The 13572-nt window shown below is 47.2% G+C and overlaps 1 protein-coding gene across 3 annotated transcripts in view; it reads right to left on the bottom strand.

Annotated features, from left to right (window-relative positions):
* TOP3A (topoisomerase 3alpha) overlaps positions 1-13572 on the bottom strand; it is a 155990-nt gene that overhangs the window by 25691 nt on the left and 116727 nt on the right. The gene's annotated exons all lie outside the window — the stretch shown is intronic.

Raw genomic sequence — 13572 nt, 5'->3', positions numbered from 1 at the left:
GGGAGGGAGGGAGAACGGGAGATGTATGAGTGTATGAGGCTTAAGCTGAATTGAAGTGTGTTGAGCTTGGAGGCTTGCTGAAGCTCGAGCTGAATGTGTGTGCGAGATGTGAATGTTTGAGGCTTAGGCTGAATCAAACTGACTTGTGGTTCGGTCCCTGAGTGAGATGAAATCACTTGATGTTTAGTGCACATATTTATAGGTATAGGAATCAAGATAAGGTTCAAGGTATAGGTCCCTGAGAGGCTCGAGGTTAGAGAGAGAGAGAGAGAGAGAGAAAGAGAGAGAGAGAGAGAGAGAGAGAGGCTTTTAGATGGAGAGAGAGAGAGAGAGAGAGAGATGCAGAGAGAGAGAGAGAGAGAGACTTCGATCGCCATCGCCTGGTTCCCCGTCGTCAGCACCTGAGCATCTGGTTCCACCTCGTCGCCTGCAGCTGCCTTCTGGCCGTCGCCCGCAGGCCCGTCGCCTACCCCTGAAGCCTCGTCGGCTGCGGCTGCCTCTAGCGCTCTGTTGCTTATCTCCCACGCCCCGTCGGCTGCGACTGAGTCCCCCACCCCGCTGCTGGTCGGCCCATCGTCAGCAGCCCCCGCCCTGCTATCGCCCGCCTGAGCGGCAGGCTCTGCACAAGCGTTTCGCTCGTTCGCCCTCTGTGTTTAGGGTTTCTGCTGGCGAGGCCCTTGCCCTGCGCCCACGACTATCCCACATGGCCATCGACTGCCAGACCTGTGTTCCACCCTCAGGCCCTTGCACTATTAGGGTTGCGCCCTGCCACACGCGTTCTTGGGACAGGCCACGACTCAGGCTGACAGGTAAAGCTCCGATTTCATTGGCTGTGTTTGTGGAATCCGTCCTTGGACAGCGCCGCTGTACAGGAAAGAGAGAGAACGAGAGCGAGAGAGAGAACGCGAACGAGAAGACAGCAGTATGGCTGGCCTGGATATGGATTTTCTCGACCGGACGATGGCAGCCCTTGGCCCTGATTCCGATGCAGAGGAGCCAGAGGATATGGTGCCATGCACGGAGGAGCTGCCTCCGGGTTCTGAACTGCCGGGTTCTGAACTGCCGCCTGCTGGCAAACGCTCCAAGCATACTTCTGATGAGCCAATGGGTCCTCAGGAACGTTCCTATGCGCAGGTGGCCTCTGATCCTGTGGATTCGCAGGAAATTGACTGGGAGCATTTGCTAGAATTTGCCAATACTCTGCTTGGCGATTATGTCCAGCATAATACTGAATCTTTTTCTGAAGCGGGAACGGATGATGTGCTGGAAGCTACGGTGGACCCTAAATCAGTCCTGCGATCCTTCTCGGTTTTTTATGATCGTGCAGTTATCCTTTTCTTCACTGGTAGGATCCCAGTGCTGTCACATATTCGCCAGTGGATGCACCATTTATTGCAAGGGGAGTGTGTTGAGGAGATCTTCCTTGGACCTCGCGGCTTTTATGAGGTGCTATTGAAATTGGAAACGCATCGAGCTGAGCTCCTGTCCAAGTTGCCACTATTCTTTGATCGCTGCCTGGTCCATGTTGTACCATAGCGCCCCATGGCCGACTTCCAGCGTCTGCTTCAACGAGAATGCCCGGTGTGGGTGGAAGTGGAAAATTGTCCGGTGGTCTATTGGCCAATGTTGAAGGATGCGATGGCGGTTGTGGAAACAGTGCTGGTTCCCCCAAGCCTCAGGGCAATGAACCGAAACCGTTTATGCATGTTATGGGACACGGCCAGGAGAAGGCCCGCGTGGCTTCGCCTCAATTGTTCAGGCATGCATCCTCTGCATTTTCGCTTGAAATGGGGCAACTTTGCGGGGCACTGCTTTTCATGTGGGAAATTGGGGCATTTCATGGCGGAATGCCCTGAAAGGCAACCGTCTTTGGAGGATGCGCACGTTGTGCTGCCCAAGGATGACATGGTGCTTGATGCCCCGCCCCAGGAAGTCATGGATAAAGGCAAACAACCGGTCCTGGGTTTGGATTCCCGTCGCACGGACTGGATTGAGGCACGTCCCAAAAAAAGTAAAAAGTTGGATGCAGGCCTGGCAGATCCTAGGCCTACTGCTTCCCAGGATTCCGTGCGCACGTATACGCGCAGAAAAGAAATGGTCACTTCACAGCAGGCTCCGCGCACTACGGCCCCGTCTGCCCCCCGTAATCAGGCTCCAAGGAAAGTCTATACCGACGGTCCCAAAGGCCCTCCTGCTAAGCTGGCGTTTGATACCAAAGGTAATGTGATTACACCGTGGGATCGGCGTTATCCCCGCCCCACTCCCAAGGCAGTGGATTTACCCTCTACCTCCAAAGCAGGTCGCCAGAATTCGTTTGCAGTATTGGCTGATTTTCTGGATGAGGGCGTCCTGGATGCTCTCGTGGAAAAGGTGAAATCAAGGCAATAGGTGCCTCATTCCTGACTTTCTTTTTTGAAGACATATGAAGATAGCCACGTGGAATGTGCGAGGCATTTGCTCTCGCCATAAGCAACATGCCATGTGGACCGTCTTGCATGAAAATCAGTGGGATGTATTGTGTGCAGTTGAGCAAAAAAGTCACGGTGAAGCAGGAAAAGTTGTGGATTGTCATGGATTCCGTCTGTTTTATGCAGGCACCCATGCTACGCACTATTCGGGCGTGCTGATGATTGTCCATGAGAAATATCAGCCTGTCCTTATTAAAAATGATGTGCAGGGCCGTTTTCTGGTTATCGAAGTCTTATTTGAAGGAGAGATTTTATGGTTATTGGGCCTCTATGCGCCGAATGATCCCGCATCCCGACGGGACCTTTGGTCCACTTTGCAGGCCTCCATGTCGCTTGGCCGAAGGGGGCTTTTGATGGGACACTTCAATATGTGTATTCACTCTTCTCAGTCCACTTCAGCGCATTCGGTAATGGATGTGCCGGAAAGCCGGGTGTGGAATTCCTTTGCTTTGCACGTACTTAAGCAGGATCTTTGGTCGTGGCTTCACCCTTCTTTTTCAGGGTTTACTTTTCATTCCGCACAATATGCAACTACTTGGTCGCGGCTCGACAGAATGTATATCATGCAAGGGGACGATTTTCTTCCCGAGATGCTGGAAATGAAGGTCTTGCAGCAGTATGCGTTGTCGGATCATTTCCCCCTCCAGCTGGAGATGCGGGCACAATCTATTGCACCTTTTATGCAGTTGCTGGAGAGGCTCCCTTTACGTTTCAACTCCTCTTATTTGAAGCATTCAATTTTTCAGGGCTATATGCAGCAATTGATTGAGAGGTTCTTATTGGACTTCGCCTCTGAGGGCTTGCCTTCATTTGCACGGTTGCTCTCTAATGTACAGCGTGTTGCTCGGCAGTATGGGATCCATCATGCCTCGCTTTGTCGCCGTCGTCGATCTGCAGCGGAGGAGTTACTGGCTTTGGTCCGTTCCTTGCTCCTGGATTCCCCAGATGATGATTTTCTGCTGTCATTGGAGAGGCGTTTGGCCCATCTTCTTCAAGTATTTCAGTTGAAATCTTATCAGCAGGCCAAGTTGCATAACTTGACTGACACATTGCAAGATAGTGCCTGCCAGTCTCATAAGTTCTTTCGCGCCTTGCATACGTCTCCGGCTCGCGACAATATGACCAGACTCCAGGTTTCGGAGAATCGCATGGTCACTGATCCGCAGACCATTGTCAATATGTGCACAAATTATTTTATGGAACTTCTTGGTTCTTCTCCCTTGCCTTCTAGCCAAGTTACGCATGCCCGCTCGGTCTTCTATCATCTGGTCCGCCAGCAGGTTCCATTGGATATGCAAGCCACTTTGGAGGCGGATATTTGCGAGGAGGAGGTCATGGATGTTTTGTTGCACCTGCCGACGGATAAAAGTCCTGGCTGGGATGGTCTCACTAATGAATTCTTTCAGAGCTCGGCCACGCAGTTGGTGAAGCCATTGGTGGTCTTGTTTCAGCAGGTTTGGGAAACGGGGGTCATGCCCTCCTCATGGAAAGAAGGCCTTATCAAACTGATTCCAAAGGTCCCTTCGCCGTCAAAGCTGCAACACTGGAGACCAATCTCTTTGATGGGCTCCATGTATAAAATCTACTCCAAAGTGCTGGCGAATAGGCTTCACAAGCACCTTCCCGCTATTGTGCATCCTCTCCAATATGGTTTCATTAAGGGCCGCAACATTCTGCATAACATCTTAAATGTGCAAATGGCTATTGACTATGCGCGACACTCCGGTCAGGAAGTAGTATTGATTCAATTGGACTTGGAAAAGGCGTTTGATTATGTGGACTGGTCTTTCATTGCAAATCTCATGTCTGCTATGGGCTTTGGTACCCGAATGTCCCGATTGATCTACACCATTAGTGTTGCGGCTTCATCCAGAGTTATGCTCAATGGTGGGGTTACAGAGCCCTTTTTCCTTGCACGCTCAGTCAGACAGGGTTGTCCTTTGAGTCCGCTCTTCTTTGCCCTAGCGACTCACCCGGTCCTTTCAATGTTATCCTCCATGGCAGATTCTGCTCAGCTGGCAGGGCTGTCTCTTCCTTTGCGCCAGCACTTCATTAGCCAATCTTTGGCTGATGACACCTTTATGATTTTGCAGGCGGACAGGGACAACATTCGCAAGGCATTAGATGTTTGGACGCTTTTTGGTCAGGCCTCTGGGCTTCGCATCAATGCCTTTAAGTTAGCCATTCTCAGTTGCACGGAGCTTGATTTACAATCATTAGGCTGGCAAGGCCAGGTGGTTTCCCGTGGCTCTATTGTCAGGCATCTTGGATACCCAGTGGGGGTGGATGTACGGCCAAAGGACCTGCTGGACTGGATTTCACAAAAACTGGCGGCAAAGTTTATGTATTGGAAGTCGCAAGCGTGGCCCTTCCATGTCCGCCTCAAAGTGGCTCAATCAATTATGCTCCCAATGCTATCGTATTTCCTGCCATTGTTGCCATGGACGCCTACTACTTTGAAGCCTCTCACTCATCCCATCCGTTTCATGCTATGGAAGAAGGATTCACTGCAGGCAGGCATTTCATGGATTTCATGGTCACATACATGTACCCCTAAGCGCATGGGTGGTGGAGCTCTTTTGGATGCAGGAAATCATATGCTAGCTCTCCGTTGGTCCCTTTTTCGTGCCATGTGTGTGGATCGTCACCCATGGACTATCATAGCCTGTTATTTTCTTGAGGACAGCGGGCTCCACCATGGTAATACCCGGCTTCGGGCCTCTTGGTGGCATGTCCTTAATGTTGACTCCCGTTTTTCCAGCCCCTCTTCCGCTTTGTTACTACACTTGGTCGGCTCTTGGAAAGTGGTGCTCCAAAAGGCCCGTTGGCACCCGGTAGGGGACCGCTTGCAGACTAACTCCTTTCAGCTGGAATTGTTGGCAGTATCAAGACTACTTTCGTGGGAAGATAAACATCAGCTCAGACTAAGATTTAACCGCATGGCCCGTTTAGGTGTGACGTCGGTTGCGGATGCTACCCTTGCCACGCGCAATGTCCTCGTATCCTTTCGGACTGCTAGGCGACTTTTCAAGATCCCGCGCGGATACCGTGATTTATGGGGAAAGCTTTCGGCGGAGCTTCAGGGTAGGCAACCCTTTCCTGCCCTGGCTGTGGATCGCCTTTGGCAGGACTGGGACCTTGCTGGCCGGTTGAGTCTGGAAAAGGCCTCTACTAATCAGGTGTATCATCTTCTCATTCAGGATCACCAATGGCTGGGTGACAAAGCTAATACTGTTTGGGGACTGCGGAAATCGCTGACATGGTGGCAGACAACGCTGATGGAGGGCTGGCTGAATAAGGCACCTTTCAAATGCAAGGTTTTTCTTTGGCGGGTAATGATTGGTGGTCTTCCTCTTGCCTCGGCCCTTGCCAAGCGTCGCATCTCAAATGGCAATTGCTTCTTCTGTACCACAACGGCGGAATCGGCTCGACATCGTTTTCTTTCTTGCCCGCTCGCCAAGAATATCTGGTCACTCTTGTCGCACATTTGGCGCACTGTGGTGGGGTCCTCACTAACTCCTTTCGACTGGGTTTTTGTGCGCCCGAAGTATCCCACACCGCCACAGTTGCATATGAAGATATTATTTCACTTTTTCAGATACTGGGGATGCTGGCACATTTGGACCACGCGCAATGCTTTTCTCTTGGATTCGGCCTCTAATGTACCGTGCCATATTGCCAGGCTTAAAGGCCTCTTGCATTGGCAGCTAGATCTCATCCGACACGCCGATTTGCTCCCTCGGGAGGATTTGCTTCCTTGGCATATGGCAATTGCCTCTGGGTCGTTGCCATGATTGGTGTAACTTTTTTAGTGCATTACTACTGGGATTTTCCACACGTTGGCCTAGGGCCCTCGTGCCTCTTGTAATCAGAAAGAGAGAGAGAGAGCGAGAGAACTTCTTCACCTGATGGCTTAGTGTCATCAACTATCTTGTAATCAAGTAATCTTGTATTTTTTCGTAATTAATACAATTACCTTTTACGAAAAAAAAAAAAAAGAGAGAGGCTTTTACGAAAAAAAAAAAAGAGAGAGAGGCTCTTTTACGAAAAAAAAAAGAGAGAGAGGCTGATCTGGCAGCCTGCAGGTGAATAATCTGTTACACAGAGAGAGAGAGAGAGAGAGAATGTTGACCTGATGGTCTCATGTAAATATTTACTACTTAATTCAATTATCTTCACAAAAAAAAAGAGAGATTATTTATGAGAGAGAGTTCTGTGACCTGTCATATACATAATGACTCAACATTCATGAGTAATCAGACCTGGCATAAGAATAAGGCTAGAGAGAGTGTGTGTTTGGTGGTTCATGTCAGAGAGAGAGAGAGAGAGATGTTATCTGTTATTAAAATCATTATAACAGAGAGTGAGTGTCCACTGTCAAGTATTACTGAGAGAGAGAGAGAGAGGATTCTCTGTTGCAGCCTCTGCACTGTGTGGGCCACTGGGCTGGGTTCATTTACTGGATTTGGTTACAGCACAGTGCAGAGACATCATTCGATTCACTGCTGATGAGGTAGGTGCGAAGTCAGAGAGAGAAACAAGAGAGAGGGTCGTTTTTCCCTATTTGGCATCAGCGACGTAAAAGAGGGAGATTCGAATCTGTTGCTCCAGAGTCCATTACACCGGTCGACTTCATGAGTATGCGTGGCGCAACCGTCTTCATACGGGAAGAATAATATGAAACGAAAAAAAGCTTCTTTTAAAAGTTGAAACATTAACATTAAAGGTCAGAACGAAACATTTTGTTAGTGACATAGAACGCTATGTAAAACATTCCAGCTGTCAAATTTAACGAAAAAAAACGTATCACCAAAATTTGACCGTCTTTTCTCAAAATGTCTCGCGAAATGTTCCGGACCCTGCCTGAAACACCACGTGGCGCCCAAACGGGAAGGCTGAGATGTTTCATCTGTCGAAATGCGTTTCCCCAGGATCATTAAAAGTTTTAGAGTTTCAGACCTGGTTAGGGGTCGTTTCGGGTAACTATGGTCATAGGCCACCTCACCTGGGAATCCACATCCCCCACACTCCCCCCCCCCCCCCAAGGTTTCGGATGATATTCTGATAGTATGTGTGGCGCAATCCTCTTCATACGGGAAGAATAATATGAAACGAAAAAAAGCTTCTTTTAAAAGTTGAAACATTAACATTAAAGGTCAGAACGAAACGTTTTGTTAGTGACATAGACTGCTATGTAAAACATTCCAGCCGTCAAATTTAACGAAAAAAAAACGTATTGCCAAAATTTGACCGTCTTGTCCCAAAACGTCTCGCGGAACGTTCCGGACCCTACCTGAAATGCCACATGGCGCCCAAACGGGAAGGCTGAGATGTTTCATCTGTTGAAACGCGTTTCGCCAGGATCATCAAAAGTTTTGGAGTTTTGGACCTAGTTAGGGGCCGTTTTAGGTAACTATGGTCACAAGCCACCTCATCTAGGAACCCACACCCTCCCCCCCCCCCGTTAGGGGCTGTTTCGAATGACATTCTGACAGACATTAAGGGTTTAGATACAAGTTATGGAATATGGGAGAAGCTGAAAACTACTTATGAAATCACCACGCCTGTTAATCAGGTGCACTTAATGCGCAAATTGGTGAATATGCGATTGGATGAGTCAAAGCCTGCAGCTGAGCACTTAAGTGCATTTACAGGGATTCTAAATCAGCTCAAAGATGAAAATTTGGACTTTGATGATAAGTTGAGGGCGACCTTTTTGATCATGGCAATGCCCGACTCTTGGGAGACCTTGGTGGTTTCACACAACAATAACCCCAATCTCTCATATGATAGGGTGAGGGGTTCTATCTTGAATGAAGAAATTAGACGTATGTCTAGTGGAGAAGGTAGAAACTCAGCTTATAATGTAAGAGGCAAGGTTGAAAAGAAAAATGCAAATGCAGGACATAGAAACAGGAGCAAGAGCAAAGGAAAGAAAAAGAGTGGCATTACCTGCTATCACTGTGGTCGAACGGGCCACAAGAAACCTAATTGCAGGTATTATAAGAAGAAACAAGAGAGAAAGAAGAATGCAGGAGATAAAAAGAAGGAAGAAAAGACAGATGCATCGGAGACAACCAAAGGCAAAGAGAAGGCCAATGTGGCCTCTAGTGTGGTCATAGAAGAGCTTTCAAATACAAAGGCTGATGTATTATGTGTAGTTGATTATGATGCCCTTGTATGTCACATGCAAGATATGTAGATTACCAAGGCTGATGTGATTAATGCACTCTTGTCAATCGATGATGGTGTCACTCAGAATTGGATTGTAGACTCTAGTGCCTCTTTCCATATGACTCCTTGCTTGGAGTGTTTTGCTATGTTCAATGCAGGCAGTTATGGAAAGGTGTATCTTGGAAATAACCATGCTTGTAGCATTGATGGGATTGGCACAGTACACTTGTCTTTAGACAATGGTCAATAGCCTGTGTTGAAAGATGTCAGATATGTGCCCGGCATTAAAAAGAGTTTACTATCTGTTGGTCAGCTTGACTTGCATGGCTACACCACACTGTTTGGTGGTGGTTTGTGGAAAGTAAAAAAGGGTTCCATGCTGATTGCAAAAGGAGCCAAGAAGGGCACTTTGTATTGTTTGCATTGTAAAGCCTTGAATGGCAAGTTTCTTGCAGTTGCTGAAATTTGCAGCCACTTGGAGTTATGGCATAAGAGATTAGGCCATATGAGTCAAAAAGGACTTGATGTCCTTACCTCTCTGAAGAGGGTTGATGGAAAAGGCTCTAAACTTGATTTTTGTAACGAGTGTCAGTTTGGAAAGCAAATAAAAAGTTCCTTTTACTCTGGTGTCTCACGTAAGTCCAATGTCTTGGACTTAGTGCATTCTGATGTACGTAGTATGCCCATGAAATCGTTGGATGGTGCTGCATATTTTGTCTCCTTTATTGATGACTGTTTCAAGAAGATTTGGGTGTACTTGCTGAAAAAGAAAAGTGACGTGTTTGCTATTTTTAAAACTTTTCATGCATTTGCGACCACTCAAACAGGTAGAAAGCTGAAATGCTTGAGAACTGATAATGGAGGTGAGTTCACATCGATTGAATTCAAGTCCTTTTGTGACTTGCATGATATTAAGAGGGAGCTTACAGCCCCTTACAGCCCTTCTTCAAATGGGGTGGCTGAAAGATATAACAAGACTTTATTGGAAGAGTGTGATGCATGCTGTCCACTGCTAATCTCCCTCATGCATTTTGGGGAGAGGCACTCAAAACTGCGGTTCACATTTGCAACCGCTCTCCAAACAGGTCCTTAAATAATGGTATCCCTGAGGAGGTTTGGTTTGGCAAATCGGCCTCATATGACCATTTACGCATATTTGGCTCTCATGCTTTTGTACATGTTAGGGATGAGCTAAGGAATAAACTTGACCCAAAATCCACCAAAGGCATTTTCATGGGCTATGGTAATGAGGGTGAATTTGGCTACAGAGTGTGGTTGCCTTAGTCCAAGAAAATTATTCGCAATTGTAATGTTGTGTTTAATGAGGCAAAATTGCTGAAAGGCGCCTTACCCTCTAATGAAGATCTGAAAAATGTGAAATTTCAAAGTTTGCAGCCACCCATTACTTCAAAAAATGAGCCTCAAGGTGCTGTACCACAGACTGAAACTGATGATCAGCCGGTTATTTTTGAGCCAAATAATGATGGACAGCAAATAGAAGCACAAGGAGGTCATGGACAGTAAGATAGGCTTGCTGATTATGAAAATACAGGTGCTGGAAATGAAAATGAAGGTGTTGTACAGCATGAACAGCATGCTGAAAATGGTTTACAGCAGCAGCCAATAAATGCTGAAAATAATAATCTCCAAATGTAGGCCCTGAAAATGTTGATCATTGGGCATGCAAGTCTACACATGTAAGAAGGCAACCACATAGATTTGACCCCTCCTTGCATTATGTGATGCTTGCAGATGAGGGTGAGCCTCTTACATACAAAAAGGCCAAGTCATGTGAGTTCAGCAGTAAGTGGGAGCTAGCTATGCAAGAAGAGATTAAATCTCTATATGCAAATGATACTTGGGATCTTGTGTCATTGCCCAAGGGAAGGAAGCCACTTCCAAACAAATGGGTGTACAAAGTCAAGACAGTCAATGGGAAACCCAAGTACAAGGCAAGGCTAGTTGCCAAAGGATATGCACAAAAGGAAGGGATTGACTTCCAAGAGGTCTTCTCACCTATTGTGAAGATGACCACTTTACGTGTGCTTTTTGCTCTTACTGTTGTTTTGGACTTAGAGCTGTATCAAATGGATGTAAAAACAGCTTTCTTGCATGGTGACATTGATGAGGAAATCTACATGAAACAGCCGGAGGGCTTTGTAGTTCTTGGAAAAGAGTAGATGGTGTGTAAGCTAAAACGCAGCCTGTATGCGCTGAAGCAAGCACCACGGCAGTGGTACAAAAAGTTTGACACTTTTATGCTATCTCATGAGTTTACACGTAGCCATGCAGATCATTGCTTGTACATGAAAAAGGATACAGATGGCAGCCCCATCATACTTGTTTTGTATATGGATGATAAGATACTAGCTAGGAAAATAAAGACTAGCTTGAATGCTCTCAAAATTCAGCTAAAATCAGTTTTCTCTATGAAAGATTTGGGGAATGAAGAGCATATTTTCAGTACGAAGATTCGAAGAGATAGAATGCAAAAATTGCTATTTTTATCTCAAGAAAAGTACATTGAAAAGGTACTGGATAGATTTAACAAGGCTTAAGCTAAGCCTTTTAGGATACCCTTACCTCCTTATCTCAAGCTTAGCAAAGCCAACAGCCCGAAAGATGACGTGGAAGCAAATGCTATGAAGGGAGTTTCTTATACATTAGCTTGTGGCTCTCTTATGTATGCTATGGTTGCTACTCGTCTGGACATTGCTCATGCAGTGGGAGTTGTTAGCAGGTTTATGTCAAATGCTGACAAAGCACATTGGGAGGTTGTCAAGTGTATTCTTCGATACCTTAAGGGTACACAAAGAAAAAGTATTTGCTATGGGCACAGTACACTTAGTTTGCAGGGTTATTGTGATGCAGACATGGCAAGTGACTTGGACACTCGTAGGTCCACCAACTTGTATGTCTTTACAGTTGCTGGTGGGGCTATTTCTTGGTGTTCCAGGTTGCAGAACATTGTTGCACTGAGTACCACTGAAGCTGAATACATATCACCTACTACTGAAGCTTCTAAGGAAGCTACATGGTTGAGCAGACTTGCAGATGATCTCGGCATGTCTATGGATACTGCAGTTTTAGGATGTGATAGCCAGAATGTTGTGTATCTGGCTAAGAATGCCATTTATCATTCACGCACAAAGCACATAGATGTGCGATATCACTTCATCCGACAGATTCTCGAAGATGGTCAAATCACATTGACCAAGATTAAAACACAAGATAACCTTGCAGATGTCCTCACTAAAAGTCTAAGCAAAGCTCAACACGAGCATTGCATTCGACTAGTAGGAGTTGGCTAGCTAGAGGTTCATATCGGACCTTTAAGTGTGAGGTTGTTGGGATATAAAGGCCCGGTAACCTCCGTGTATAGTACACGCACATCGTACATGTGAACGTACCCTTTACGTGCCCCAAGTATAAATACATTTTATTCTTTGTGTACCAACACAATGTTGGAACACTCTAATCGTCTCGTACTTTTCACTCTACTCTGATTCATTTCAGCCGTCACGCTCACACGCTCACTCCTGCTCGATCTCCATCTCTCTTAGTTGTGCCCCTATTAGTCCAACACAGGGGTGGAGGGGTATGCACCTCGATTGGCTCGAGCCTCACGACCTGTGTACGAGACCATGGGAGGATTGTGACAAGGAGGGTTCTATGGCTCAGACTGGATATTGGGGACTTGTGCCTTGGAGTCCTCAATGTCTATGCCCCCACTGAGGCCAGGGCACGCAACAGGTTCTGGGTGGAGATTGCATTAGGACTCCCAAAGGTGGACTCCTGGATTGTTGGAGAAGACTTCAACAACCTGGAGGCCTTAGAGGACCAACATGGTAGATGCAGAAACTACTAGGGCATGGCTAGGGAGGAGCAAGAGGCATGGGAGGTCTTCGTACTGGCAATAGGAGCTCGTGACGCTTGGAGAGACCCAGCTTTCCACAAGAGGGAAAGGTCATTGGACTTCTCTTGGGGATACAGATGGCTAGGCGGAGTCTTGCTAGAGAGGTTCTATGTGGAAGAGTGGGGATGCTCTCGTAGAGGCTAAATAGGGCAGTTGGTTGGCACCACTTTGTCCAATCACTACTCGATCCTCCCGACACTTGATCCCCCAACATCCTCCCTAGATACACAATCTTGTCAGATCCTTGACTCGATCTACAAGAGAGAGCAGGTGAAGAGACAGATTGAGTAGATTTGGACTAGGGAGTGGGGCAAGAGGGACCAGATCCCAGAGGAGGTTGCAGAGGTCCTAGCCAAGTTGAGCAGTATCTATCAGGAGGCAGCCCTACAAGCAGAACCGTAGTGCTGGGAGGTGGAGAGAGCACTCCGGAGGGACCTAGCAGCCATGCAAAGGTTATTATAGGAGCCACTGGGGGATCCCATTCTCCATGCATAGGAGGTGCACGCACAAGCAGCCATCGCCAGCGTAGAGGACAGGCACTTGGAGTTCTCATTCCGCACCTCAACAACCTTCTGGCAACGGAAGAGGGACACGATGTGTAGTGAGTTCTTTCAAGCACACCAGCCCCGCACCTTAGGAGAGCAGATACGCAGCCTTCAACATCAGTATGGGAGGATTCGTTCTAGCCCAGATGAGGTGATGGAGATTACCACCGACTACTACAGACGCTTTTCCAACAAGAGGCAACCTCAACCAGAGGACAGCGTTGTAGACAACAGGTCTGGGATCACATCCCGTCCCTCGTCATAGAGGAGATGGGACACTCCCTCCTAGCCCCCTTCACACAGAAGGAATTAGAGGAGGCTTTCCATACACAGGACGGGTAGAAATGCTCGGGAGAGGATGGCCTCTCTAAGGCCTTCTTCACCATGTTTTGGAAGGTAGTAAAGGACCCTTACTACTCGCTTTCCAAGAGATTTTCACATTAGATTGGATGCCAAGGAGTTTATCGGT

The sequence above is a fragment of the Lygodium microphyllum genome, chromosome 3 (genome assembly GCF_053477565.2).
Source record: "Lygodium microphyllum isolate KBCC chromosome 3, Lygodium_microphyllum_v1.1.10, whole genome shotgun sequence".
In the NCBI taxonomy this organism is placed as follows: Eukaryota; Viridiplantae; Streptophyta; class Polypodiopsida; order Schizaeales; family Lygodiaceae; genus Lygodium; species Lygodium microphyllum.
Note: the sequence above shows the minus strand (reverse complement) of the source record. Positions and strands in the feature narration are given on the sequence as shown.